General features: G+C 35.8%; 1 pseudogene; it reads left to right on the top strand.

Annotated features, from left to right (window-relative positions):
- The first annotated feature begins 3165 nt into the window (after positions 1–3165).
- LOC112303462 (transcription elongation factor A protein-like 4) lies at positions 3166–4179 on the top strand (annotated as a pseudogene).
- The last annotated feature ends 23704 nt before the right edge of the window (positions 4180–27883 follow it).

Genomic DNA, 27883 nt, shown 5'->3' with positions numbered 1-27883 from the left:
ATTCTTGTAGAAAAATGTGCCTATACTGCCTGCATTTGACTCTCTTAATGAATTGCTTTTTTAATTTGGCTCCAGTTACTGTCGGAGTCCATAATATTTAATGTCTTATAGTCATACAATTTCACCATTTTTACAATCCATTGTTTGTATCAATATTTACCAAAAATTGAAACTTGCAATTATTCCCAGTTTTTTTCTACTATAAAATGTAAGGCACAAATATGTATCTCTATGATTTTTTTAAATCTTTTGCAGGAGTTGGGGTGTATGTGGCACATTTTTAGACTATATATTCTAGACTAGATTTCTTAGCTCTAAGGACATACAAGGTCTTATAGTACTTACTATCTACTATTGTAGGACTGCTCTCCAAATGGATTATAGCGGTGTTACATTACCATTAGCAATGACAGTGTATATATATTTTTTAATTCTCCAAAGTCCTACCAATTCTGGGTCTTTATTATAGTCTATCTGTCCTTGCTAATTATATTACTATATAGTGATATACCATAAAGTATGTGTGTGAATAATTTTGTGTTGCCTCATCCATGTTACTACGATTTAAAACCTGGGATTGTATGAGCTGTCCTCTCTATACAGCTATTTCTAGGAGCTTGCAGAATTGCAGATTCTATCCAAAGCAAGCTTGGCAAGAATGTATATTGAGTTTTAATTTTGTGATCTTCATAATTCACTTATTAGTTGTATTCATTTTGTTTTTCAGGTTCTTCAAGTTTTCCACAAGCAAGAACACATTTTCTATGAAAAAAAGTTTTAATTATTGCTTCCAAAAAATGACGTTTCTTTCTATCTTCCTTGGCAGTGGGTTGGGGCCAGCTGCCCACCCTAAATGAGCTCTTTGGACCGTCTGCTTTTGCCCCTTCATCCATCGGGCAGGATCAGCATAGTTGGGTCCAGTTCTGCCTGTGTTCTTACCTGCTGTGTGCTCTCGGAACCTCAGTATTTTCTTCAATGATGGTGGTCACAGGGCACTGAGGTCTGGACAGTTCTTACACCACGACCCTAAAATAGGAAGCCTCAGCAGTGTGTGGTCAGCAAGAGGTGGAGCAAGAGATGGGGCACAAGGTCCATTGCCTTGGGCCTGCCAGCTACTGTCAAATCTGAATAAGAGAGGAGAAAGTCCTTTCAGGATGTGAACAGAGCAGGGACGGGTGTGTCATACCATGCAGGGTGATGGTACAGATGAAAACAAACAGGAAAGTTGCTAATAGTACTTTGCACACAAACGCAGATGGATGGTCCCTATGGCGTTACCACCATATCTTCCCCATTGCAGGCACCAGGGGTCTCTGCCATTTCTCAGAGAGGGTCTGCGGACTCCAATATCCTCTGACATTGGCACACAATTTTTAAAAATTCAAAACTAATTTTGGTACCTTTAGTAATATGGTTTTTACAAAAGCAACAAATGCAATTCACATGAATTGCACATCTCAGCATGCCATTAAATGATCATCACTGACATCATCTTAATTGGCTGAATATTATTTCCTTGTAGGGAATGAAATATAAGCTACTTAACCAGAAGTTTTGGGTGTTTATATCATTTCATACATTTTCTCCAGAGTATAATAAAGATTTTTACTTGCAGTTTTGTATGCAGTACTTCCTGTAGTTTTCTCTCTCAGGATACAAAAATAATTATGAATAATGTGGAAGAGACTGCAGATGGGCTCATTAAACACTAATTCTGACTCCCTCCTAGATCCTTTCTGCACTCTGGTGTTTGAGATGCTACATTTCCCAGACTCCAGGGTTCCACATTTGTCATAGATCCCATTGAGTACAATTATTTTTGTAGGATGTGAAGATGGAAGTATGAACCCAAGGAGATGGCCTTGGGCAAGGAGAATGGCCCTCCAAAAGCATAAAAGTTGTAAGGTCATTTTCACTGAAAGGTCATTTTCACACACACAAAATAATCCAATATTAACTCAGAACCAAAATTGGAACCCCTGATGTCCTCTAAGCTGTAATTTTCTAATTGTCAAAATGATGACAATGGTATTTGACCCATAAATCTACTACAGTGGAAACAAGAAATGTATAAGGAAATAGGTAAACATCTTGATGGATAATAGTTTAAAGATCCCTGTTTTAGTTTAGATTTTGCCACTTATTGAACTGGTACATGCTACTTAAATTCCCCGACTTTATCCATTAATAGAAGGAAATAAAGACAACTACTTTCTGTGGTTGCTGTTTAAGCCCAGGGTTTCCACTTTACCCAGCAGGGTTTCCTCACGTATTGATGTCAGCACAGAGAGTTTCAGCAGGGGGGAGCTTAACTGATAAAGAATGAGGCCATTCCTCTGATGTCGCTCCCTGTATTCACTTCTGATTAACACTCTTTGTAACTTTACCTTTAATTTAACTTCAAAATCAGCTCACATGCTCACAGGAAGGCCTTTGGACTTAGCTAATTAAGATATCCCCAAAGACAAATATTCTATTCAATGAAAGACTTCAAATCATTGTCCCTTAATGAAATAACTGGCTGCAAAGCATGCTGATATTCTACAATTAAATCAATTAAGACCAGAAAGTTAGATGGATTTTTTAAATTAGGCACGAGTCCACATTCATTTCCCTGGTATGGGCATGGGTAAAGTTCATTAAAACAAACAAATATAAACTTTAATGTAAATAGTGATTTTACAAGTGTTTCTATTTTTAAACTTATTTTTGCACTTATTGGGACTGGATGACACAGAGTGAGGTATAGTTGGACGGTATTAGCTATGACAACACTGAATTTTGACTCACTTGGCTTAAATAGAAAAGATTTATTATCTTATAATAATGGCTCCTGGGTTAGTTAAATTAGTGGACTAACAATATCATAGAGGATCCAGATTTTTTTCATGTTCCTTTTCTGACATCTTCACGGTGTCAGTCTAATCTGACCCACAGCTACAGAATGACTGGCCAAGTCCCAGGCATTGCAGGAAGACTGTCATCAGAAAAAGAAGGCCTTTTCTTCCCCCACGGAGAATAATCAGTTTTACGTGTCAGTTTGGCAGGGCTACCATAGCAGTTCTACGATCCAACACTACTCTAGGTATTACTATGTAGGTATTTTATAGATGTGATTATCATCTACAATCGGTTACCTTTAAAAAAGACATTATTCTGGCAGATGTGGGCAGCAGTCCGGGTCCAGCCTTCCTTAACTGCGATCGGACCCTAAGCAGTCTACGGACTCCTAATTGTTGCTCCAGGTTCTTTCAGGTCTGCGTGTCTGTTCTCAGCACTCTGCTAAGCTAGAAAAGGAGGAACCTCTCCAAAATTCCCACAGTACAGGAAAAGGAGGGGACATCTCAGCATGGAAAAACTCTACAGTGAAAATGAAGGAATGCCTGAGATCCAAGGAAACATGGAAAACGAACAGCCTCAGAATGCAGGAAAGCCAGATGTAGCGCATACTCTGGAAAACAAGGAAACACTAGAAAATGAGGGAAAAATAGAAAACAAGGAAAAGACAGAAGATGAGGAAATACTAGAGGATAAGAAAAACAAGAGAAGGAGAAAAAGCCAAAAGAAGAGGGAAATCCGGTGATAGAGGGAAAGTCAGAGGGCCAGGGGAAACCAGAGGATGAGGGAAAATCAAAAGAAGGAAAACCTGAGAGTGAGGGAAAGCCCAAAGAAGGTAAACCAGCCATTGAATCAAGGGCTGCAGGAAAGCGCCCAGCTGGGGATGATGTACCCAGGAAAGCCAAAAGAAAAACCAAAAAGGGGCTGGCTCAGTGCCTCAAGGAATGCAAAGAGGCCATACATGATATGCATTTGAGCAATGAGGAGATGATAAGAGAATTTGATGAGATGGCTGGGGTAGAGGATGAGGTAAAGAAAACCAGACAGAAATTAGGGGGGTTTATGTGGATGCAGAAAAGTTTACAGGACCTCTTCCACCCCAGGGGCCCAAGGGAACTCAGGGGTGGCTGTAGGGCCCCACAAAGGGGCTTTGAAGACATTCCTTTTGTATAGTGCCCATGGTACACATTTGCCAGGCCCAGGGCTTTAACCATATGCTAATACTTTGCTTTAGTTATCTTTCTCGTTATCCAACTGCAGCCCTTTATGTTTCAGTAGCAGATTTTCATCCGTCGCATGGAATAATGTTTATGGTGCATTGTAAAATTAAAAAGAAAACAGTTTGCAGAACCATAAAACAAAACAAACAAACAAACAAAGACATTATTCTGAATAATCGGAGTGGGACTCATTCAATCAGTTGAAAGTCTTCCGGAATAGACCCGAGGCTTACCTGAGGAAGAAGTAACTTCACCTTTGGGCTGCAACATCAGCTCCAGCTGAGAGGTTCCAGCCTGTGCTTCCTGGTAGCTGGCCCTGTGGTTTTGGACTTGCTTGGGCAGCTCTCACAATTATGAAATCTGATTCTTTGTAATCAGTCTCATATATACATTTTGCTGGTCTATTTCTCTGATGAAACCCTGAGTGATAAACCATGGTTTGGGTTTTTTTTTTTTTTAATATGGAATAAAAGCTTCACCAAAGGCCACTCACAGAGGTTTTCCTGCCACATCACATTGACAGAATTATATTAGATGTTTCTTCTGAAAGTAATTGCTATTAAAGGTAAAGAATTCCCCACTGAGCAGGATTTACTTCCAGTCTCTTAGATAGGGGTAGACACAGGAAAAACAATGCAAGTTTTCTTAGCAAAATAGTGGATAGTCATTACTGAAAGATGTAAGGCAAGACAACTATCAGCATCCTTTCTTCATAAGCAAGGTTATAATACTGTATAACAGAAAGATGATCAATCCATGAATACTTTTGTAGTCCCAATCCAAGCTCTATCTAAAAATCTTCATGGAGTGTCAGCTATGTCTTAGTACCTCTCTGGCCTTCAGCTTAATCAACAGTAAAATGAAGAAGCTGAACTCAGTGAACTCCTAGCTCTTTCAAGCTTGTTCTGGGATGGAGTTGAAATTCTGTTCTTTATAAACTTGATGAAATTGAATACATACTCATGACCCAATTCATATTCTCCCTCCTGGACTAAGCCATCTATTACTGCCTGTGGAGAGCAGGACCAATAAAATGGCATTGGTCTAGTCAAGACAGCATAAAGTAAATAAAACAAAGTGGAGTCACTCATGTCAACCAAGATGGCTGCCAGTCAGCCATGACAGTTTGGTTCAAGAGGAAAACTACCTAAGTCACACTAGACACATCTGGCAAGAAGACACACCTAAGATATCTGCACGTGTGACCAGAATAGCCACGTCTGCAGAGCAGGACCACCCATACATAGGGTCCTGGGGAAATTCCACACTTGCCATCAAGGATACCAAGCAGAACAGCCATGTACCACCCATAAGCTCCTGGGCAAATTCCCCAGTTGTCATCAGGGGTGCCAAGACACTTAGCCAGAGACCCAGAAGGGTGGAGTACACCACTTTCAAGGTATAACTGAGGCAGGCTCCAGAGCACTGCTGAGACAGCCGAGCTCCACGCACCAAAGTGCTGCTCCATGCCACGCTGATCCCTTGGCAACAGACGCTGGAGGCTCTGCCCTGATGGACTGAGGATTTTGTCTGCCCCACTCCCCACCTGGCTCCAGAGATCCTTTCTTGCAAGATGCTGACAGCTCTTTTGCCCACTGTGCTGTCTCCTTGACCCACAGACTGAGACTCTGAGAATTGGGTTCATTATCCCCAATTCTCTCATGTGATGTTATTACTGATTGTTTCTAAGTGATTAATATTATTAGGCTATTATATATTTGTATTAAATCTGCATTAATAAAAGCTGGGTGAACCTACATTAATAAGATCCGAGTGAATAGGACAGTTGCCTGGGTTGTCTCCCTGTTATTTCTCCAAGTTGGTGTCACTTGTAGGATTGGCAGTCATATGGGTGGCTCAGCACTTTTGGTTCTTAAGGACTGGATCAGCCAGCTGAGCAGGGACCAAAGGCTGGCTTATAGGAAAGGCTGTATCGTGAACATACGCTCTCAACACTTCCCCAGAGAGAGTAAACTCCCACTCAGCATTTTCAAGCCTGTATTATCATATATAGAGAGGTTCTCATAGGAGGTAGCAGCTTATATAAAAGAGTTCAGAAAACTAAGAAGAATAAAACGTAATTCCTACTTTATCATCCCATGTCTTTCTGTCTCTGATCCTCAAGATTCAGGTCAGGCTGCACTTCCAACTCTCTGCTCCTATGGGTGCCTGGCACATACCTTCTTAGTGCTAGGCTCAGTTTTGAAGGCCAAGGTCATTTCAAGTTTATGTTTTTATCCCTGACTTTTAATAGTCTTTAGAATATAGGTAGATCAGTTTCTAAAATACAGTTTTTATGGCATGAAAAATTGAAGAGAACCCCCAAATTCTGCTATTTTATTTTTAAAATGTTCTTCTCGCCACTGGGCACACATTTTGTCACATTTGGATGAATTTAGATCTGTCATTAAGTTATAGTACAGGCAAATATATAATCCAAGAACAAAGCGCCATTAGCCCAAGAAGTACATCTCGCACTATCTCTGGTTAAAAAATAAGCCATTAGACACACATACAAAACACTAAGTAAATAGCAAGATCAGTTTCTCTGTGCTGGACCCCCCTAGACTATATCATGAATAATACATCGAATAACTCCTTGTTACCTGCACAGTTTGGGAAATTATCAGGAAAAAAAGGTTGAAAACCCGTATGCCATCAAAATCTTTGTTAATTTGTCAAACCATGGCAGCTCTTGCCATGTGGAAATTTAGGACAAAAAGCAATAATGAGTTTCTAGAGCGGTGTCACTACTTGGTATTTAAACTATGCTCTTAATGAGAAGAGATGCTGCCTGTATGAAAGAAGGAGTTCCCTTTCCATGACAGAAAATGACAAAAAAGAGACGGGTGATAAAATTGTGGTAGATAATTATTTTACTGGGAAGAGTCTAAAATTGGAAATTCTACCATTAATTAATCATGATCCTGGGAAAACTAATCTCTATAATCTTAATTATCCTTGTGCATAGAATGAGAATTTTGGAAAGGATAATCTTCAATCTTCAATGTCGCTTTAAAATTCTTATATTTAAGGGCTTACTCACCAATTTCTAAAATGAAATCTTAAAAAAGACAAGAACAGACTTTTTCTGTTGGGTTGAAGCTATCGGGAGTATATGGTCCAATTCAAAGAATGAGACCCTTATTCTGGGCCTAAATCTGAAATTATGGCAATGCCTACTATTCTTGGTTTTTTAATTAAGGCCCAAGCATGGTTTCATGTGAGGCTTTTTTTTTTTTTAAGATTTTATTTATTTATTTTTAGAGAAAGGGTAAGGGAGGGACAAAGAGAAGGAGAGAAACATCAATGTGTGGTTGCCTCTCGCACACCCCCTACTGGGGACCTGGCCCTCGACCCAGGCATGTGCCCTGACTGGGAATTGAACCAGCGACCATCTTTTTAAAAATGATACTTTATGATCTCAGAAGAAATAAACCAAGTTGAGAGAGAAACATTAATTGGTTACCTCTCATATGCACCCCAATTGGGGACCAAATCTGCAACCCAGGCACGTGACCTGACAGGGAACCAAACTGGCGACCTTTCACTTCCTGGAATGATGCCCAACCAACAGAGCCACACCAGTCAGGGTGAAATGCACTTTAAGTACAAATATATATTATGTTAAAATCAAAGGACATAAAATATATACCATTTTAGCACCAAGCACAAAATAATTGGAATGACTATATTTATGTCATTCCATAATGACATGGAATGACAGGGTAAAGCATGTTTATTAAAATATTTGCCTATCATATATCTGATAAAGGAGTTTTGTCCAAAATATATATAAAACTTTCTAATCTCAACAATAATAGTAAAACATCAACAAACCAATCCAATTAAAAAAAAATAAAACATTTAAATGACTCTTAAATAAGTTATATGAATGGGAAAGAAGCAAAATAGAAAAATACTTAACACCATCAGTTGTTAGGGTAATGCAAATTAAAACCACAAAAAGATATTCCCACACACAAAGGAGCGTGAATGAACTTTAAAAGGCTTACTGTATCTAGTTTGGCAAGGACTTGGAGGAATTAGAACTCTCACGGTCTAACAAATGATACGGGAAATGATCCTACCATTTTGGAAAACAGTTCAGTAATTCCTTAAAAAGTTAAATATTCTTCAACCATATATCTAGCCAATCTACTCTGATGTACTTACTTTCTCAAAATGAAAGCAAATGTTTATACACATACATGTACGTAAAGGTGCTATAGCACCTTTATTTGTAACAGCCCCAAGTTGAAAATATCATAAATGTGCATTAAGAGGTGCATAAATAAACAAATTGTGGTAGATCTACCCAATGAAATACTAGGCATTCTATCATGTAATTAAATGGAATGAACTATATATAAACATATGGGTGAATCTAAAAGTAATTGTGCTGCGTAAGAGATACTAGTTACAAAATACCATGTACCATATGATTCCATTCATACAAAAGTCTTGAAAACACGAGTGGCTCTGTAGTAAGGGAAAGCAGGTAGTTGATGCTTGTAAATGGGGCAAAAGGGAGAGAGAGATTATAAAAGAGCATCAAAATTTTTCAGGATCATATGTATTTTCATAATCTTGATCTGTGATGCTTTCATGGATGTATACCAATGGAAAACTTACCTGTATTTCTTAAATGTAAGCAACTTATTGTATGTCATTTAAAAAAAAAAGGTTGTATGAAAATGCTTTGTACAGCTTTATTAAACCTATTGAGGTATTTCCATACATTAAAGTACTCAGAAGTAAAAATTAAAAAAAAAACCCTACGTGCAATAATATGCCTTTCATATCAAAAGCATTATGCTAGGTAAAGAAGCTAGACTCAGAAGCTACATACTGTATGCTTTTATTTATAAAATATTCTAAAACAGGCAGAAGTGTTAGGAAAGAAAACAGATTAGTGGTTTCTAGAAATGGAAGGAGAGGGAGTCAATTGATTGCACAAGGGAACTCCTTGCGTTGATGGAAAATTTCTCTATCTTTTCCATAGTAGTATTTATATGACTGTACACATTTAACAACATTCTCAGAACTATGCTTGTATGAGAGCTGAATTTTACCTATGTGAATTATACCACTAGAAATCTGTCTTCAAGACACTCTAAGTACACATTAACAATGGCTTATCCCTTCAGTTGGCCACATTTATATAATCAACAATCATTCACGTGCAAGCTGTGTGGTATACACATTTAATACATAATATTTTTAGACACATTCATACCTTTTCTTTTATCTTAGTGCCTGACTCTTACATAAAAACATTTTATCTTGTTGCACTTGTCACAGAGATTTGGAGCTTTGCTATATTTAAAATGATGCACTATAATTTTTCCTACTATACTGAGGAATTAAGAAAGATGTAAGCAAATATAGAAGGCTTTCATCAAATATGTATATGTATATATATGTTTTATTGATTAAGCATGCACATTCTCTAAAGCAGTGTTTCCCAATTATTTGAACGCCTAATTTTCAAACTCACAGACATTCCCTGAGCTGTGCATGTTCTAATTTGTATTATGAGAACAGTGCTACCTTTTTAGATTTCTCAGATTTAAAATAATATTCTAACCTCACAGGACCATGATTTTGCCTTCCTTCTCACTGGCCCTCCACAACTCCTCTGCCTTGTTGTGAATCTTGTGGACATTTGCTAATAGAAATAAAAGATAGATTTTTATAATTTCATTCTGTCTTCTGATTGGCAGCTTTTGGAATAGTTATTTTAGTTGTTAGAAGTGTAATAAAAAGAAAAATAAAACCTGCAAAGGTCAACTATTCAAACCCCACTCTCTTTGCTATTCTTTCTCCAAAGAAATTAGCAACATGCCTCTTGAGACCTGCTGATTTTATTTTATGTTTTAAGAAATTTTATTTATTTGTTTTTAGAGTGAAGGGAAGGAAGGGAGAAAGAGAGGGAGAGAAACATCATTGTGCCAGAGATACACACCCCCCTCTCACACTCCCAACTGGGGACCTGGCCTGCAACCCAGGAATGTGCCCTGACTGGGAATTCTGGGAATCGAACCAGCAACATTCCAGTTCACGGGCCTGTGTTCAATCCATTGAGCCCTGCCAGTGAGGGTGAGGACCGTTCATTTTAATCAGACCCTGGTGAACTTTATATTATGTTTTCAAGAGACAATAGATTGAAAAGAAGAACAAAGGAAACTCAATTGACTTGTTTGCCTTTGCAGAAAATAGCTCTCAAGGACTTCCGTTGCATGCCCTGTCTTGTGCAAGTAAGTGTTAACCAAATATAAGTGGAGTAACGGTCCCCTCAAAATATTCAGGTCTGCTAGAACTGGTGACTACGTTACTTATATGAGAAAACTGACTTTACATATGTGACTAAATTATTAGAAATCTATAAATCATATAGTTAATTGAGAATAATCTGGAATTGTAACTTTTTTCCTGTTAATAACTTAATCTTTAATATTTTAAACTAGACATCATGATGTTTCTTGAACACGCCAGGCAGACCTCTCACTTGAAGCCTGCATTTCTTATCTATTTATGCATAACAAATTACCCCAAAACTCATTGGTTTAAAGGAACAAATTTAGATAATCTCATAGATGGTGTGGGTCAGGACTTTAAGAATGGCTTGGATATGAGTCCCTAGTCAGGGCTTTCCGTGACCTTGCAGTCAGAATGCTGGCCAGGGCTTCAGTCATCTGAAAGACTGGCTAGGCCTGGAGGGCCTACGTCAGCAGGGCCTGTTCACATGGCTGCAGGCAAGAGGCCCACGGTCACCACCAGATAGCCTCTCCCTAGGGATGTTCCTTGGTATGTCCTCGGGACATGGTGGCTCACTTCACTCAGAGTGACTGATCCAAAAGGAGACCAAGACAAAGCTTGGATGTTTTTTATTCTCTCATTTCAGATGTGACAAATTATCACTCCTGTTTTACTTGATTCGTTAACAGCGAATTATATAGTCGAGTCTATACTAAAGAAAAAGGGAATTTAGAATCAGTTTTTGAAAAAAGTATTAAAGAATGTGTGGACTTATTTAAATCATGACATGCCTTTGCTCTAGGTCTCCTCACCGTTGAAATAAATTCTCTCCTCTTTTACTTCTGCTTGACTCCTCAACTTTCAAGTCTTGGCATATGTCCACCTTGTCACTGAAACCTACGATGACTATTGCAGCAGATACCATTGGAGCTTTGCCCAGCTCCCCTCAGGTTCAGCCCATTTCCTTAAGCCGTTCGCCAGCTTCCCTTCTCACACCCACACCTGTGACGCTCTGGGGAGGATTGCCCTTATGCTACTGGAGCTGCTTTGCCATTTGCAAGACCAAGAAGGGCCTGAAAGTTTACATTCTACCTTACTTCCACCAGGGCGGCCCTTAGCCAGTGACTGACGATGTGGAAGCATAATCTGGAATGCTGTCTGTCCTTCCCTCCAAGGAAATGTCCACTCCTTCTGGGGAAAATCTCTCTCTTAACAAAACCAGTTTCTTTGTGAAATTGTCCTTGTCTCTCAAACAGAATTCATTGCCATCTGTGCTCTTTTCTCAGTGTCACCTTGCAAAAGACTCTATTTTAGCCCTAAATATGTCCAGATTTCTATTTAGAGTCTTGCCTCTTTTACTATGGATTGAATATGAAGAAAAAAATCTAACTTATTTGCACCTGTATTTCCAGTGCAGAGTATGATATCTACACATATTAGATCTCAATGAATGTTTGTTGACTTAATACCATGAAGGAAAAGGAAGATATGCAATGTTCAAGCTTCATCTTGCCAACCAAATGTTGGGATGTTCTTTCAGATATTTTGTGAAAATATATTAGATTAACATTTGTGGAGGAATTAAAAAAAATCTGCTATGGCAATGTCTTGCCAAAAATAATTTTTATTTTTGATTCCTGATTTTATCTATTACCATAATTTGCAGTGTATAATGTTCACTTTTTTGCCCAAATTTTTGAGGGAAAAGTAAGGATGTACATTATACATGGGCAGTATTAGTTCTGTATCTATATAAATGTATTTAATTCTTTTATTTATGCTTATGCATTAAAAGTATAACTCTAGAAAACAATAACAATATCTGTATGCAAAACAATACCCTGGAATATGATAATCAGTTTTGTTTCTAAATATAAATAAATAAAAAGTTGAATTAAAAAATTAAAATAAAAAACTTTTCTCCTGAAATTTTGGGCCAAAAATATGGGTGTACATTATACACAGGAGCACATTATACGAGGTAAAATATGGTATTTTCCAATGATTATATATATTTTCCTGTTTTTGTAATAGGGTTGCCAATGATGATTATGAAGATCTATCTTTAAATAGCTTCATAAATAAGAAGAAATGAATTTCTTTATAGGCTTTCAAGTACAGCATGAAGATACAAATTTGTATTTGGTTGGGTAGTCAATTGAGATCTGCCCCCTCAATGATCCGAAAGTCGTTAAAGAAATAAGCAAAGACCAGCACATACTACCAGTTTTATGCATAAAGAGTCCTAGCCCCGGTCATGGTGTAGAATACAGTTTGTGCTACATTTGTTTGTATTTGAGGGTGGTAGGGCAGAGGTTGAGGAATGTGGGTGGGGTAACTGAATTTGGGAATAGGATGTGGGCCCTGGGCAGTGAGAAGATGGGCTTTCATGTTGGTATAAGTCCACAGTGGGTGACTTATTATCATTTTATACTAGATTATGGAATATCAAAGTTGGGTGGATAGTAGATATTATCTCTTTCATTATCCTGAATGAATCTCACAGCACAGAAACATTAAACAAAAACTGAATGTCGCAGAGCAAATGAGTAGTAAAACATCATGAGACTTTTGACTCCCATGCTTGTCTCTGTATGTATTCATAATTTATACCCAGGATACTTCTTAAAAGGCTCTTTAATGACGTACAATACCATTCACTTGAAAATCAATATCAACTCCCTAGAAGTAGGGGGATGCCATTTGAGGTATTACATGTAGAAAATTTATCCATCTCTTACTCATTGGGCTAGTTGATCCTAACCTCTTCTTCCCTTGGTTTTATCAGGCTGCTGGCAATGGGTTAAAGAACTTACCTTCAATAATTGAAAAGTTTGGAGGAAAGAGGGGTCAGATAGGGTTTAAGCAAGGGTTATGCCACTCCCATCCTTGCTCACTTTGTATTTTGCTGCAGAATCAAATAATTAGTTAAGATATATAAATGAAATCAATTTCCTATGCATAACATATCTATGTCATAGCTATATCTGTCTATATCTACTTAGGGGAAAGCTGAACCTGGATATAAAACTTAGTGTGTTATAATGGAAAGAGAAACAGAAATGTATGAGCCCCTGGACCCCAGTTTCTCCACTTATGCAAAATAATTGTTGACTAGATGATGACCTAGGCCCCTTTCTTCAGGACTGCCGGTCCTGTGAATGCAGCGACAGTGCACACGTAAGCTCTGGGGCAGCTCTGCTCTCCAGGGCCCTGCTAGTCCTTGGTCTCCTTAGTCTCTTTGATCACTGATGCTGATTTGATCTTAATTGCAAGCACAACTTTCACTTACTCTTGAGAAATGTACTCTTTTCTATGTCTCCTCACTCAAGTGTGCTTTTCTTAGTAGTTTGAGGGGGGAAAAAGTTAAATTCATGTTTGTTATAGATCGATCCAATGTCAGTATGTCATATTTAACTTTTTATGATGACCTTCTTTAAAATGTGCCCTATTGTGAATGTGCCCAATTATCTTGGCCCTCTTTTCCTCACTCCCTTTTTGATTTATCTTTTTGTACTTCCAGAGTCACTTCATCTCTCTACCTGGTGTCTTCAGTCCTCCTTTTTTCCCCACCCCAGTCACTTTCTGCCTTCTTTTCTCTTCCCTGTTCTGTCTCAACGTGAAATGTTGCACTGATCTCATCCCATGTCAACAATGTACAAAGGAAAAGTTGTCATAAGTCACTGCCTAATGGGTATTTAAAAAAAGAAAAGGAATAATGCTTTGTACTTTCCTAATTAGTAAAAGCCCTTAAAAGTAAAACCAAACCAAAACAAAACACAACAACAACAACAACAAAAACAACCCAGAACACTGCCATTTATAACTTGTTGGTAGCCTAAGATTAGAAGCCATTTATCATAGGATTGAAAAAATATGTCCTACATATGTTGCCCAAAATTAACATGTATGATTGAAGAAATGATCATGAATTTGGAACCAGCAAGTTCTTAATTCAAGTTGCAGCTTTACCATTTAACCCACCAAGACCTGATCAACTTATTTATTATTCCTAAACCTTTACATTCTAACCTGTCTCAGGTAACTTGTTGAAGATGCCAAGATATTTATTTTTGTGACTTCCTAGTTTTACTGGGTGATTATAAAAGGGAAAAGAAGACTGTCATTTTAGTAGTGTTAGCTATTTTTTCCTTCTTTTAAAAGTCTACTTCTCAGAAAAACAATTCATTGACTTACTCTATATATCTAATATTTGACATTTTTCTTAGCCTAAAACAAAGCTCCTTTTTATAGGTTCTTTATGGATATATTAAGAAGATAGAAACTAGAAAAAATGGATCTTCAGGTTTTCTAATTTTTATGATGTAGAAAATCATTTAGCTACACCTATTCTCTTTAGAGGAGTTTAATTATGTGTTGATGAATGAGTGGATTTCTTATAGCCAAACATTTACTGATTACTATGAAAGATGAGCTGATTCATTCATTCAATCATCTGAATATCTCTCTGGACACACAGTCATAAATATTTTGGTATAGCCACAAGCATTAAAATGATGCTGTCTTCACAGAACTCTATGCTCGAACCCTTATCTAACGTGAGGAATAAGATATTTGCCAGTGTATGTCTAGATGTATTACATATTACATAGGCACTATAATTTTATACTAAATCTAAGGGAGTGAAGTTTCAGAAGGTCTCATTTTAACTGTACTTTTCCAAAGCTTCCAAGAAGGTATGGAAATATATTCATGTGACCATGAGGTTTTTACAGATTTATTGATGTATGTTGATATACAATAAATTACACATTTAAATTGTACAAATTTGTAAACATCCATGAAACAATCTCCATCTTAAATAAAATGAACATATCTAACACCAGCAAAAATTTTCTCATGACCCTTGATTTTAAAGATAATTACACACTCTCTTGATTATTATAGTTTATAATAATCTCACTTTCTCCATTTTTGTTCTTTTAAAATTTGGTTTAGCTATTCTAGTTCCTTTATATTTTTATGCCAATTATAGAATCACTTCACTAATTTCTAATCTTGTATTTTCATTAGATTCATAGATCAATTTTGGAATTGTTAACATTATAACAAAATTGATTCTTGCAATTAATATGCATAATAAATGTTTCCATTTATCTTAGGTCATTTTTAAAAACAATGTTTTGTAGTTTTCAGTATAGGTCTTATAAATGTTTTATCAGATATATCTCTTAGTGTATTACATTTGTATACTATCATAAACTAATATTTTTAAAATTTTGTTTTCTATTTTTTGGTATGGTATAGAAATATACTTTATATATATTGATTTTATATTTTACCACCATGATAAATCATTTATTAACTAATATTACTTATTAGTTATAATAACATTTTGGTAAATATCATAGTCTTTTCTAAATAATTGATTATTTTGTCTGATTATTACTAAAGTTTTTATTTATTCTTTTCCAACCCAGAAGATTTTATTTATATTTCTTTCCTTATTACTACCTAAAATCTCATGAGTGATGTTAAGAAAATAGTTAGAGAAGTCATCTTTACCATACTTCTGACCTTAGAAAAGAAGGATTCTGTCATTCATTATTAAGTGTGATATAAGCTAATTGTATTTCAAAGGTATATTTTATTGGATTGAAAAGTTCCTTTAATTTTTTTTGTTTGTTTACTAAGGGTTTGCATCAGGAAATATTGGATCCAGTCTAATGATTTTTTCTGCTTACGTTGAGCTAATCACATAATAATATTTCTTTTTTGGCCTACTAACATAGCAAATTACATCAATTAATTTTCAAATGTTAAACAAACTTGTATTTCTGGGATAAAATTTACTTGGAAACTGATAGAGTATCCATTTTATATAATATCCTATATGGCCTGTAAAAGTAGATTAAGAAATTTTGCATTGGTATTTGGGACTGCTCTATAATTTTAATTTCTTATCTTGGCCTACTTTTGATATCAGAGTATGCTAGCCTTTAGAATGAGTTAGTAAATATATCTGCCTCTTAAATTCTCTGGAAGAATTTGTGTAAAATTGGTACTATTTCTTCTTAAGTGTTAAGTACAATTTACCAGTAAACCATGGACATAGAGGATTATTGGAGAAAAGATGTTGTTAACAGATTTGGGTTGTTCAGGTTACCTAATGTTTATTGATGTTTATGAGTCAACTTGAATGGCTTAGGTATACCCTTGTAGTACAGGCTTCCTCCGCTAGGAGAATGTTGTTCTAGGAACCCATCTGAATCAGTGCACCAGCTGGTGTTGTCATGAGAGGCTTCGTTCAGCTTCAGTGAATTTTTTTGGATTCTTTCAATGCGTTTGCCCATTTCATGATGGGTGGTTTACGAGTGCACCTGCCCACAGCACATTAGCGTTCCTCAGTTTTTGACTGAAAACATCATGGCCCTCATGTTCCACACCCCCATGTTCCCTTCCTTGCCATGAGTGGCAATTTTTTGTTTCCCCAAATGAAAAAAGTCCTCAAAGAGAATTTTTTTGCTGATGTGAAAGAGGTAAAACAAAAAAATGGCAGAAGCACTAAAAGACATCAAATTGATGAGTTCAAAAACTGCTGTGAATAGTAGAGAAACCATCTCATGAGGTGTATTGCATCAAATGGAGAGTATTTGGAAGGGGACTGAACTTTAAACATGTAAAAATAAACACATAATTTTTTAATAAAAACATTCCAGGTTTTTGGGTCATATATATATGACCCAAAAATATACACCTGCACACACACACATACATATACAGAATTTATTTATAAAAATAAATAAATTTAAATAATAAATTTATTTAATAATAAAAACAAATCAATTTTGGGGTTATATATATGCATATATGCATATATATGCATACAGAGAGAAAGAGAGAGGGAGAGATTCTTATGTTTTATTGGTTCTATTTCTTTGGAGAATTCTGTTTAACAGTGATCTTTAATAGTCTGTATTTTAAAAGAATATGTCTTCTCTCATTTGTTTCTAGTAAGGTTAATCCTAGAACTCTCAGACAATACTTAAAAATACAGTGTTTTTTGACATATGGTTGTGATTGGTTTGAGAAGACAGAACGAGTTTAGCTCTAGAAAAATTTTATAGAACTTTTTTATTCTTACCAGAAGTTTCTGAGGTGACTCCTGATGCCAATTTGCTAAAAACAATATATTCTACAAGAGTGTACCCTAAATTCAAAATCCTCAGTGAAATCCTCCAGATTCTTTTTTGCTTGATTGATGTTCCTCTCGAGTCTCATAGGATTGTATACTACCATCAAAATGCAACACATTGATTTGAATCATAAATATTTACATGTTTTCATGTTCCTCCGTAAATAGGGCTATTTTTAGAGTGAGAATCCTTGCCCTGTTTGACTGTAGTCAGAACCCTGAGACCATAGAATGTGTTCAATAAAAAATTTTCAATTCACTTGTAAAATGACCAAATTTGGTTATTTTCAGACCACTAGAAAGAGACCACCAGCTGGCCCTTTCTCAAGAGTGATTAGTTGGAAACAAATAAAAGGAGGTTAAAACGTAAGGGGATGTGAGCGAGGGAAAGACGGCAAGTTATACTCACATATGTTACAGAGTGTGGAGCTACGCTTTTGAAGTGCAAAGTTTCTATGGCCACCGCTGTGATAATTGGCATTAGCACTGTATATTTTCGACATTTAAAATAAAATTACTGTCTTGGCTCATGCTCCCACTGTTGTGTTAAAAAGCTCAGCTACCACACGATTCAGAACTCTTAGTCCCAACAACTACACTTAGATTATTTGGTTGAACTAATTCTTTCAATTTTCCTATTTTTTTATTTTAAATTTTCCATTACTCTTGCTTTTCAGATACTTTTTTAGAATCCGAGGGAGACCTCTAACATTTTGGACAGTATTCATTCTCTGTCACCTGTAAGGGGGACAACTTATATAGAGTTAACTTGTTACTTTTTGACTCACTGGGAGCTCTGGCCAGGAAAGAAGACTTGTGTTATCTATTAACACCAGATTTACATAATGTGTACATATCTATCAAATTTGTATTATGTGTTTAGGATAGTTTGATTTAAAATATAAATTATTGGTAAATGTGTGTGAATTTATAGGCTAGTCCCTAGGGAGGTTTTAAAACATATTTATATTTTATGATATTATATAGGTTTTAAATAAATATATATATTATTTTTTACACATATACATATATAACACACATACATATGCTTTTAAAGTATGTATTTATTTTAAGTATATATTTATAGTTAGAGTCTGTGAGAATATGGAATTGGACCAGGAATGTACATTCCCAGGAACAAAGGACTTAAAGGAAATGTAGCCACCCCAATACAGAGGCTATCGTTTCCAGAGAAGCTGACGCTGGAGTCAATTGAAAGACAAACTTTTGATTGCATGAAACATGCTCTAGCATTAGGAAATGAAAGTAAAGCTTAGATTTAGCAATGTCCAGGAAATAATTATGAGACAGGTCAGCAGTATCAGGCTGCCTTTAATGTAAGAAATTCAGATGATTTCAAATAATATTTCACATATATTATGCTAAGAAACTGGTCAAGCGGTTCACTACTTGCAACTTTCTACTAATGTAAACTCTGACGTGGAAAGGAGAGCTAATGTTACAAGGCAGAGCATATGTAAGGCCATGTTTGAGCCAGTGTTTCCGACCCAGTGACAACCTCTATTAATAGAGAAATTTTGTGGGTCTAAACATGGGTAACAAAAGAAAAGAACAATAAATTTAAGTATGTATCACCCAGGTATCACTCATTCCCTCAAAATAGGCAATTATTTTAAAATGTATTTAGATTATATGAGCTTCACCAAAAAAGACCAAAGTACAGGCTTTAGTTTTAATCAGGCTCCTTTTCACATGGAAAATTTTCAATCTCTGGCCCAGAGTAAGCAGCAGAGTGAGTGTATTTATATGGGCTCTGGATAATGTAGAATATAGAATATTAAATAATATTACATATTACTATAACATTAATTATAATTTTTACTAATTATTACAATTATAGGATGATATTACAAATATATATTTTCTATTAAACTATCTCATAGTGACTAATGAGTCTCCCAAATACTTAAAAATACAGCTAGAAATAAAATGTTTTAACATGAGTGTCTACCATATATCAAATATTTTACATATGTCTTTAATCTTAACACAAACCTTGCTAACTATGTTGTATCATTTCTGCTTTACATATATGAAAACTGAGTCACCCAATTAAACAGCTTGTCCAGGATCACAAGTATCAAATAATTAGAATTATGATACTAGTGAATAATCATTTGATGATTATTTATATAATGTGTATCTTTGATGTTTATCTCTGTGGCTAAACTTTAAACCTTTTGGAAGTTGGGACTCTATATTTGCTTCTTAGACCTTCTCCTGGCACAGCAAGGAGAAAAAAAAATGTTTGTTGGGCTGGATTTTCAGAGGTTTGAGATTTCTAAAGAGCAATTGAATAAAGAGGTTCCTGCTGCATTTTTATGAATTTCTTGGTGTACATATATATTTTTGAACTTAAATATGCACACGAGTAATGTCACTTTGGCTCAAAGTATTTTTGGAATTTCCATTTGTGTTTGTTTTGGAAACTGAATGTGGGTTGTGTTATATATTTGTCATTTGTGGGTAGGCTTGGTTTTAGGATAATGCAAAATCTCACTCAAAGTTAACTCGAGAGTCTACAGTTGGTCATTAGAACAGAAAATGCATTAGAAATGACGTGAATAATAAAGTACAAAAGAAAAATATTACCGGGCATGCAAAATGTTGTTCTTAAAATACCCTCAAGGGTTGTGAAAAGGAAACACATGTATACCTTAGGAGCAGATTACTTGAACGCAGCTGGTGTTTATTTAGGTATGTTTTATTTTTTTTTCTTCTATGGAAAATTGATTTAAAAATCAAACCAAGTGATTCCTACCCCAGACACTCATGTCTGTGAAGTAGTTCGCATGCCTGTGAACCCAGGTAAGTGAGAGCACAAACATTTCTTCCACTAGAGATTTGGCCTGTAACCACCACTCCATGAAGGAACGAACACAGGGCGATCTGTACAAAAAAAAGGACGATGTTTACTAACTTCAAAATCTGTTTTGGTCTCTGTTGAAATCAATGTATAAGAACAAGGACACTCAAGTTTCTTCAAGCAGTATTTTATTCTGAAAATCTGGAAGCCAGTACACACTGTAAATAGAGCATTTATCACTGTCTCAAAGTGGTTCACAGGGTATATAGTTTGAAAAAAATTTTTTTTCTCAAGCAACTTACTATTCTTTCTCAGTGTTCAAAGAAAGAATGGAAAGGAATATGTTAGAGACAGTCTAAGCCTCATTAGTGATTCACTCACCTCTCCCATATCTAAGAAAGTAATGAAGTTGAAAGAGCTCTGGGTAAACAGTGCGTCTGGGTGTCATTACAATGAGCTGAAGCCTATATTGGGTTAATTATGCGTTTTAGACAGATTTAGAGAAATAAGGTAGTGTGGCTATTGAGTTTGGTCAGAAGAGATCTGTTCGTAGATGAACCCTTTATTTATGTACTGCTTTGGATTATTTAACGTTTGTTGTGTTAAAAGTAGCAGATTAAAAAAAAGAAAAAGAAAAAAAAACTTTAGTTGTCTGCTTTTAACTGAGTCTTTGAGAATTCTGATAGAGCCAGAAATTCAAAAATTCATGTAAAACAAGTTAGAACTTAATATTTATACACTTTAAGCAACTGGAAAATATGACATTTTTACATATTCATAAAAGGAGATGTGCTATTTTAAATGAATCCTAAGTATGTGTGAAAGTCCTTTTTTATCATTATTTCTTAGAATTCAGCAAGTTTAATATTGAAATAATAATATCCTTAAATGAAAATGATTATTTTAAAGCAGGAGAGCTTGGGATAAGCTCTTGCAGGGATTGAAGTAGATAATAAAGTAAGTAAATGTATCTATTTTTAGTTACTTCTCTTAAATACTCATTAAGGATGCTTTTAATTAAATGATTTTTTGTGATAATAGGTGTCACGCAAATAAAATAGAAACTAATTTTGAAGAATTAATTGATGAGTGACTAAGACTAAAAGAAAGTCTCTGAAAGGCTTTAGATTGTCCTGAGCCATGAGCATCCCAGACGGCAACTTTAACAAGTCCCTTATGCTCTTCTACAGGCCCTTGCATCATGGCTAGTCATAAGAGTGCTAGTCTCTTTTAAAAAAAGTTAATGACCGAATCCTTTTCAGATTTCTCTAATAATTTTTTTTTCCTAAATACTAAGCTGTATTGGATTTTATTTGGTTGTATCTCCTTAGCAACCTCATTTGAGTAAGAATAAGCTACAAACAAGTATCATATAACCTTAAGCTTTGGAGGCGCCCAAAAAGAAGGCAGCAAAGATGGAGGGAGTGTGGTGTTTCTCTGGTGTGCGCACTTGAAGTAAGTCAAGAGCCCCTACTGATTTTCCTTCTCAACAACACAGTGGGGCTTGTGCCATGCCTGTCTCCCACAACTGTCTCATACTTCAATTAATCATTAAAAATATTTGACTGGTCTGATTGCAGAAAGTGAGTCATTGCATTCATTCGCAAACAAAATTCTCTGCATTCCTGAAAGTATATTCTAATGGCAAAGAAAAACAAGAAACAATTAAACAAAGGAATGTATAGAATGGCATGTCCTCTGAAGAAAAACACAGCAGAGAAAGGGATAGAAAATATCTCACCCACAGGGTTATCAAAGAAGGTGTCTCTAAGGAAATGATATACGCACAAAGTACCAAATATAACCAGAGGCATAAAAATTCTCTGAATACTGGAAACACTTAATATGCAGACAATAATACTATAACCCTACTGTTCATCAGAGAAAGAATAAGAGAGTTCACTTAGAATTCAATCTTAAGCTTAGTTAGGATAGACTGATGAGACACTGAGGAACAGCTCAAATATAGCTCCTAGAAATTGTAAAAGCCAAACCAAAAGTCAGCTCAATGATTTTATGGAAAAGTGTTATTACCTATCTTCCAGAACATTTCAGGGAGATTGCAAACAAGACATATTCTCTCTACTATACCAGTAGGCACAGTTACTTCTAGAGAAATAAAGGGAAGTTTCGTCTCACACTGAGATCCTGATGGTTGGTAGTGACAGCTTGGGGGCAGTTTACTGGGAAGAGGAACATACATACGTGCACTTTATTAGAAATGTCTGTTCTCAGTGTAAGAGAAAAAGAGTAGAGCTTGCCAGCCCCTTATTTACCAAGTTATAAAATCTGTTTAATGCCTGTGCTGTCTCCCAAGTAGAAAATCTCGAGGTTTCTAACTCAGTTTCTCATATTAAGCACACAATTTGAAGTGTGGAAAAATAATCTGTTACTCATGAGCATCACGATGTGTTTCCCTCTGAAACAAAGACGTCCATCTCTACTCTCCATGTCATAACTCAGCAAAGAAATAGATAGTGGTAGCATGTTTCTAGGATTAAAAAATACCCTTCAGTTGTCGATGGTGGAGCAACTTTGCTGATGTATCTATTGTCCGTGTCCCTTTGTTTCCAGGATATGTTCATTTGTATTTCCAGTGGCCAGCACAGCATCATAGGCCCTTAATAAGTATCTGATGAATGGACATGTAAAAAGGAGCCCTAGTAACAGGTATCTTACCAAATGTATGATGGTGATGGTGGGAAGGCAAAGTACATTTAGTTATTTCTTTAAACATAGTGGCAAATGCTGTAAGAATATCAGACCAAGAATGTGATTTGTTAGACAAGCCCAGGCAAGAAAACTGTCTTTAGATTTTCTCATTTTCAGGCAGAGTGAGCACCGCGGGCAAACACAAACTCAGGGCTCCATAGCCAATAAACATGGCAGTTGCACATCCAAGCCGTTTCTAACAAGCATGGGAAGATGTCCCAGAAACACGTTTTTCCCTTACCTTTCAAATTCAACCTGTATTAAAAGAATTATCTAGTGAAATGAGAAACAAAAGAAGATATGAGGCATATAAGTTAGAAAGGTGGAAATAAAACTCTCTTTTTGCAGACGCCACGATTATCTTCATAGAATACCCTGTTATGCAAAATCACAGGATAAAAAAATCAATTTACTAAACTCAGTTTTACATCTGTATACTATCACAATTGGAAATTGAAATAAAAAAATAAGACAGTACAATTAACAATAGTACCAACCCCCCCCCCCTAAAATCATTGAGTATGAATCTAACAAAATATTTACAGGATTTTTATGGTTAAAAACTGTAAACCTTTTATGGAAGAATTAAGGCTTAAAAATGTAGATATACCATGTTTATGTACTATAAGTATCAATGTTAAGATATCAAATCTTATCATACTGGTGTATCAATTCACTGTAAAATTTTATAGGTATATTTGTAAATGTCAAGAAGCTAATTTAAAATTACATACGAAAAGAAGAAGGAACTAGAATAGTTAAAATAACTTTGAAAAAAGAACACAGTAATCCATCAAGACAGTGTAGAATTGATGATAGACATAGAACAATGAAACAGAAGAGAAAATCCAGATATAGACCCATATGCATAAATGGCCATAAATGGTCATGTAATTTTGAGAAATGTGGAGAAGCATTTAGACCAAAAGCAAGTCTTTTTAAACAAATGGTCTTTAAACACACTAAGCCCAAGGTAAGAGCAGTTTGCCTCTGGAACATTATGAAATAATGTGGTGGACAGAAAGTAACTACAAAGTCAAAACCCAGGTTTACTGCTGCCTAGATTATCTTAATGTCCCACACTAATGGTCTAATGGAAAAAGCATGCCCATTTTGGGAATAAAGAGTATTAGGATGACTTTGTAATATGTACATTTGACTACGCTAAAATACATTTTCCAGAATTCCTTTTCTTCTGTTTCTTTTTTGAGAGGGCTTCAAAGGTGATTCATGTGAGATTTGGAGGGCGGAAGAGAATGGGCAGCCGTATTTGTAGCTCACATCCTTCTTTGTTGAACTAATTATGCACCTGCACCAGCATGAAGCAGCAGCTGAGCCTGCAACTGCCCCTGCCTTCTCCAGATCCTCTGATTTCTCTGTCTTCTCAGCTAGTTGTGTGTGCATTTAGCTCCTTGACAAACAATGCCAGCTTCTGCAGGATAACGTTGTTACCCAGGACAGAGGCAGTAAGAAACAACGTGGGCTTCGATCTGTCCTTGTGTGGTTCCAGATCGTGCTTACGGATTGCAGATCAGCTTGTGGATTCCAGCCTGCCCTTGACCTTCTCCACATCACAGCCATCATCACTTCCTGACTGCCTTCCCTAGAAAGGTCAAGCTCCAGCATCGGACAAAAGTCCTACAGAGACAGCTTAGCCTGCTCCCACATTTGTGTGGAGCCAATTCCTTGTAACTGAATCAGGCGTTCAATTTACTTTCTCATGTTCAATTCTGCACTTTTCACTTAGCAGATACTCTGCACAGCTGCTTGACAACTACACATTCTACACATTTCTAAACATCAAGCCATGAAAAACAGAAATTTCTAAGCAAAGTAGAAATATATGTAGCTTTGGTCAATTAATTGTTCATAATTAACTTTCATCTTTGCCCATTTCTGGCCATCTCTGGTCCATTAATTATTTTATGTTTTTTTGGAAAACACATATAATTGTCTTTACTAAACAGAAGAGCACTGCTGAGTCATTGTATCAGTGAAACATGATGAAATCTATTTCCAGCATCGTGTTAGCTTTGTAACACTGCCTGGCCTAGAAAGAGCTAGTCTCATGATCTTTCTGATTATTGAGCTGGATGGAGAACCATGAAAGCAAAATTATACAGCCAGAAATCAAATCATGGAAATTTTACCAGAATGGATAGCTGTTTCATCAAGCAATTTCCAAGCCTCTCTAATGGGTAAAAAAGAGTTACTAATGTAGAACAAGCAAGACAAATAACAAAGAAAGAAGAGTGTTAAACCTCATTAGCACTGTGAAGGATTCTTAGCAGCTCAGACAGCTAAAGTGGTGATTAGCTCACACTTCTCCACTTCAGTTTCTTCACATTTCCTATGAACACAATGGTCAAAAGTTTCCTTTTTTACATTAAGTGGGTCATTTACATGAGTGTCCTTCGTCTAGAGAGACATGGAGCCCTGGGATTGCTAATGGCAAGAGCTCTCTAATGGCAAAAGTGTCAAACATCTTGACAGCTACCACCTGAGGAACTATGAATAATCAGATTTCCAGGGCTAATTCACTTATACTCAAACTCAATTACCTGAATGCATTTTAAGGGTTTTCAATTTTCCTGGGGTGTAATTTTATATTGTCAGATCTTGGTTCTTGCCAGAGCTCTGCAATTTAGCATCCATGTAAACTTCGGTATGTTATTTCATTTCTCATGTCTCAGTTACCTTCTCTTTAAAACAGTTTGGATACCTTTACTTATAAAAAAAATTCATGAAGACCATGGACTTTAAAAATAATGTGTAGGCGTTTGATGATGTGAAGAAATTTATTTTCATTAAGATGTTCTGTGGGAGTTCTGGGGTATGCCAAATTGAGAAACAGAGGAAGGATATAAGGATCAAGATATTTGTTGCTGTAATTGAAGTAAAGAACATAACATGATTCAGGTGCAAAATTAACTTTTGACAGCTTCTCCACTGGAATGAAATTATATACATGTGCATAGAAGAGGAAGAATTGCTGGCTTCTGTTGTGGAAAAGCAGAATAATTGGAGAACAATTTCAGGCTGAAAAACAAGAAGATACCAAAAAATAGAACCAAAGGTGGCTATACCACATAAGTTTAATGACCATTTTCCCCCAGCTTTAACAATCAAATACATATAATTGGAGATCAAGAGGTAAAGATAGAAGCTTTCTTCTCAATACTTCCAAGAGGATGGACATTTATATTTTCTTCAACCAAGGTACAAATGCAGAAAGAAAGAATAAAATGCTCTAAGCCCTGGCCAAGATTGTAGGATTTTGATTATGATTTTAATGACAAAAAAGTCGTAGACAATGCCAGTGAACAGATAAAGATAACCAAATGTCCTTATTTTACAGAGTGTAACAATTTTTTTGATTGAGAAGAAGTTAAACCTGAGTGAAATTATAAACACAAAATCTAAAAGCAGTGATACAAAATTTGCACCTGCAAAATGATTTGTATACAAAACCAACTACTATTCAAGGTAGAATTAAGATGGTGGAAGCAGATTAAATTGTTACTAGGGTTATTGGGAGCCAAAGTGATTAACTGGAAGAAAATCGGTGAGGATTTAAAAATCAAATTGAGCATTTTTTCTTTGAAGGAAAATTCAGAACCAAGAAGATTTGAGTCTTTGCCTCTTAAAGCTAAAACCAAGGAGTTAATAAAAATAATTGTGAAGCCTGGCACAACAACATATTATTGTTATAAAAAAACTGGCAAATTCAAAAGGAGAAATTAGATAAATGTATCAAGCTTTATCTGATGAGATTCAAGGTGATAATATTTTTAGCTCTTGTAAGGTAATTGTATGATGTTCATCCTCAGTGCATGTATCAAATTAAATCTCAAAGTGAAACATCAGAAAGATGAGCCATATGGAAGAAAGTCTTAGGGAGGAATAGGAATGAATCGAGATACTTCTGGAGTGGAATTATACTACTTAGAATGGTGGAGAGAAGCCAAATTTGTTTGAACAGATGAACTCTCATTTACTTCATTTTTCTTGCTCCAGAGAATATTCATAAATCCAGATATAATAAAGTATGTAATCAGAACAAATGCTTGCCCTTAAAGCAAGCAATCAAAATGGAAAATGAATGAAGGCACACTGCTCTGATCCAATCAGCAGTGATAACACTACACAAAGGAGACAGTGAAACAAGCAGAATAAAAAGTAGGCTAAAATGTTATAAACTGAAGAAAGCTGTCAGGGTAGGAATAAGAAGAAAATAAGGAAAGCATAAAATTAGGGTCATATTTCAATGCCAGAGAAAAATCTGTGACAGAAAGCAACAATTCTGAGGACCTCAGATGGTGTTGGTTACTGAGGAAAAAAATACTGGTCTTCATTGGGTCTCAGAAGGCATAAAATTTCCCAAAGCTAAAATAAATGTTACTAAAATTTAAGAATCTATTACATGTAATTATTTTATAAAAGCAAATACAGGAATAGGGAAGAGAGATTTATACTCCACAAAATTCTCAATAACAACATAATATAACAACATAGGGCTAAAAGTCCTATGTTGCACTGATATGTAATAATATATAATGATATAAAGACAAAGGTTGGAGACATAAAAGCAAATGAAAGCTAGGATATGAGCTTGAAAATTTACATATATATATGTATGTATATATATGTATATATTTCAAGTATATATATTGAAATAATGTATATTATTTCAAAAATGGCCCTCAAATATTCCTGGTTCCCTATGCTTTCCCAGGAATTTGCCACTCCCTTACCAAGAAATGATACTTATTTCTCCTTGTGTTTAATGTGGGCAGGTCTTGTGACTGCTTTAACAAATAGAATATAGCAGAAGTTACATTTAATGTCTTCTGAAATTAGGTTTTAGAA

Source organism: Desmodus rotundus, chromosome 5, assembly GCF_022682495.2.
Source record: "Desmodus rotundus isolate HL8 chromosome 5, HLdesRot8A.1, whole genome shotgun sequence".
Classification (NCBI taxonomy): Eukaryota; Metazoa; Chordata; class Mammalia; order Chiroptera; family Phyllostomidae; genus Desmodus; species Desmodus rotundus.
This window is presented reverse-complemented; position numbering and strand designations above follow the sequence as displayed.